Here is a 4,413-nt window from a genome sequence, read left to right on the forward strand (position 1 = left end):
TCATTGTGCCCATATCTGTCTGTTTCTCTCTCTCTTTTATTTCTCCACCACTTACTTGCTCCTCCTAGTGGCATTTGGGGTCTCTGAGTGTCTGGGATCATCTCAGGAGTGCTATGCCCAACTTGTGTATTTTGATGCTGGGTAGATATGGCCTCCCCCCACCCCCCAGGACTGCATGGTGCCAGACTAGTTGGGTCTCAGGTGAGCTCCCAGTCCAGGCCCTCTGGTGCTGGACTGGTAGCCATCTCAGGCTCTCTCTCTCTCTCTCTCTCTCTCTCTCTCTCTCTCTCTCTCTCTCTCTCTCTTTTCAGAGACCACTAGGCTACCAGTCATTAGATGTCCATAGGTTCTCTCTCCTCTCTGCCACCTACTGATGCACTCATGACCCAGCAGTCATACCTGATGCTTCTGGGGCAGGCTTGCAACATTCCTACTGCCTGTAGTCCTTATATCTTATATTAGACCTCTAGACTTTTCATCTTACAGATTTGCTACCCTTCCCACCATATCTGAAGTTTTGCTAATAGATATATATATATATATATATATATATATATATATATATATAAATGTAGATAGATAATTGATAGACACGTCTCATAATTGGTTCATAGATAGTTAAAGATCACACACATGGAATATTCTTTAAGATAGAAACTCAAATATACATCCTCAAATATACTGAAGATTTGTGACTTAGTGATTGCATCATCTAATATTTACTATTAAATATAGAAGACATGACTGATTGACCTGCAGAAACTTATTGAGTTGCAGATATCGTAGGCATCAGTTGCTGGCAGTTTGAAGAGCTTGAAGTAAAAATGATAGAGTCTAGTTTTAGCCAGCTTAGATACAAACAAGAAAACTTAAACTTAGAGGAGAAGAAAATCATGTTTCAAAGAGCAAATAATCAGAATAATCATTATTAGCCTAGCACTGTCTAAACCAACCTGGTCTTAAACTCATGGAAATCCACCTGCCTCTGCTTCTGAAATGCTAGGATTAAAGTCTGCACCACGACACCTGGCTTGCAGATGAAATCTTGAGATTTCAAAGACTGAAATACATTAAGTCAGATAAATATAATTTTATGGTCAGATATGCTACTCGACCTACCTACTAAATTATATATATATATATATATGTATATGTATATATATAATATATATGTATATATATAATATATATGTGTGTATGTGTATATATATAATTTATTATTCTTATTCTAATTTATTTTTCTATAGTTTCTAACTTATATTGAATTTATTTTACACACACATATATACATGTATACACACATACACACACATACACACACACACACACACACACACAAAGCTGAGGTTGAGGGACTGAGGGAACCATAAGACCATATTTACCATGTGTTAGACAAACTTCATGTGCTGCCCCAAAGCTCAGTGACTCCTCCGTGCTGCCGAAGCTCCTCTTACTCCCTTACTGTTGAATGTTAAACTAGGAAGAAGGGAACAGAAGAGCAGAGCAGCAACAGCACAGTGACTGGGCACTGGGTTATTTCTCAGGTCAATGCTCACACGTGTAGTTTCCCGTTGCGCGTTTCTCCTGTAGCATTCTGTTGCTGAGACAACATGTGTATGCAAAAGCACTCATTTCATTCCATCTTTGCAGTAAATGCATAGAGCTGTTCTTGTGGTTTTGTTCTGTAGATACAGATGGTTAGGCTCAGTGAACTTAACAGGACTCAATAGAGGTTCATTTGAGTAATGACCAGCCGAATGCCTAGAATGCGCCAGAGACAGCTAGTAAGTCACTGCCAAGCTCAACTCAAACTTGATAATTAAATCCACTGTCAAAAATGTTGTTTTCAGAATCTTTCTTCACAGAGAGAACCAGGCAACAGCTTCCATCTATTAGAGCTGGCATGGAGCTGAAGCATCTTGCCATTCCAGCACCATGCCAGCCTGCCCTTGGCGCTCTTAGCTGGGAAACAACAGGCTATCCTGAAGCGCTGAGGATGGACAGACCCGCCAGGCAGAGCTGAAAGCAAGCCAGCTGGTCCCAGCCTCTCTGCGCCTCGACTTCACCTCTGCATGTTTCTATTTGAGAAGCTGTGAGAAATAAAGCTGCTCTAATGGCAAGGATGATGTGGAGAAGAGGAGAGGAAGAAGGGAGGGGAAGAGGAAGACGCCTGACTAAAGAAAGAGAAAACAAAAGATGCATGTTCTGAAAAAGCACATATGGCCGCACACGTGAAAGAAAATGTAGCAATGATTGAGAATGAGTGGGGGAATAGCTCTGCTTAAAAAGAGCATGTTACATACACATAAAGGCCCAAGTCTTCCTCAGAACCAATGGGAAAAAAGGAAACGACAACTGTGCTGGACCGCATTTGTAATCAATACCATAACTACAGAGGTGGTGGCGTGAATACCCTCCTGACCACCCAATTTAGGAGGATTCACCCATTCCTGAGGATATCACCCAAGATCAACATTAATATCCCTATTATTATTATTATTATTATTATTATTATTGAGTTATTAATAGATATTAGTGCCCTATACCCTCACATGCACACACACATGCTTATGTACATGTGTACACATACATGCATATGAATACACATACATGTGCACAAAATATTTATACATAAATTAATGATAAACATAATTTAATAATGTGTGTGTGTGTGTGTGTGTGTAGTGAATAACATTTAAAAGGACAATCTAAAGTATTTAAGAATTACTAAGAAAACCATAATGAATAGGAATCTTGATACGGGACTAGCCTATCAAATGTTAAACCTACTGTACAAAACCAATAGGAATAGGCGAGAAAGTACTGGACTTCATGGAGAGTGATGGAAAGGCCAAGGATAAAGGCAGTCTGGGGCTGGTGAGATGGCTCAGTGGGTAAGAGCACCCGACTGCTCTTCCAAAGGTCCGGAGTTCAAATCCCAGCAACCACATAGTAGCTCGTAACCATCCATAACAAGATCTGATGCCCTCTTCTGGAGTATCTGAAGACAGCTACAGTGTACTTACATATAACAAATAAATAAATCTTTTTTTTTAAAAAAAAGGCAGTCTGGTAGCCGCCAGAGGGTGGCAGAGATTATTTAATGTATATAATGCAAGTACAGTAGGCTTGCCATGCATAGAAAACTACAAACTTCAGTTCTCACAGCCACAAACACACTGAAATAAACAGAGATTCAAATTTTAAAAGCCATTGCTTTGTATAATCATGAATGGAGCAATCTTTACAATCTACTAAATAAACTAATAAACAGATTCTATATAATAATTTAAAAGACTTTTTGAGCAAAATGTGTTAGAAGCATAATGATAGCAAATAAAATTATTAGTTTATTCTATGATAATGCTATTTTTACATGACTTATGTTTTTGTTTATTCTCCATTCTGTCATATGAAATAGATATTATTTTTAACTTCACATGATGAGTGTTCAGCCCCAGATTATACACAAATAAAAAGAAGTTGGAGCAGGGCGTGGTGGCGCACGCCTTTAATCCCAGCACTTGGGAGGCAGAGGCAGACAGATTTCTGAGTTCGAGGCCAGCCTGGTCTACAAAGTGAGTTCCAGGACAGTCAGGGCTACACAGAGAAACCCTGTCTCAAAAAACCAAAAAAAAAAAAAAGAAGAAGAAGAAGAAGAGGAAGAAGAAGAAGAAGGAGAAGGAGAAGGAGAAGGAGAAGGAGAAGGAGAAGAAGAAGATGGAATTTGAATCTGGACAGTTTGATCCACAAACTAGGCATTAAACTAAATCACTAAATCACTTCCCCAGCCATCCATTGAGGAGGAAAATGTATGGATAACAATTATGACCACGGGGATACAGTGATTCTATATAGGTAATACTGATGGCAACAAAAGACAAGCCTACAATTAGATATTGAGAGATGATTTCTATGGACAGCTGATCCCTAGAAGAAGAAATCCAGTGATGATTCTTATGGCCATCACTCATAAGAAAAAGGTTTACACTGCTGGGCAGAGGCAAATAGCAAGACATGCCGAGACTGATTGTAACCGTATTTACATGCCACTGGTGGAAATCTTCAGATGAGTTAGCCATCTTGCTGAAGATGTAACAGACGCATATCCTTTTGCCTAAGAGTCTCATGTTGGAAATTCAGGAAGCAAAGGCTGGCATCTTTGATAAGCTCCTGAGTAAAACGGTGGAAACTTAAAATTTAACTGCAAGGGTATTTGTCACAATATTGCAAAAAATGAAATATTATTTAACTAGAAATTATCAGTGTTCTATCCATTCTATGGAATATTAGTTGTTCAGAGAAAAAGAGTAGATTCATGGTTATCATTTGGAGGGTTGATGTAATATGTAGTGAAAGATAACTGCCAAATGAAGTAAGTATAGGATCGTCTCCCATTTGAAAAATTTAGAA

General features: G+C 38.8%; 1 pseudogene; it reads right to left on the minus strand.

The window, feature by feature from the left end:
- Window positions 1-335: 335 nt before the first annotated feature.
- Window positions 336-418, minus strand: LOC115063538 (annotated as a pseudogene).
- Between the last annotated feature and the right edge of the window lie 3,995 nt (window positions 419-4,413).

The sequence above is a fragment of the Mus pahari genome, chromosome 2 (genome assembly GCF_900095145.1).
Source record: "Mus pahari chromosome 2, PAHARI_EIJ_v1.1, whole genome shotgun sequence".
Lineage (NCBI taxonomy): Eukaryota > Metazoa > Chordata > Mammalia > Rodentia > Muridae > Mus > Mus pahari.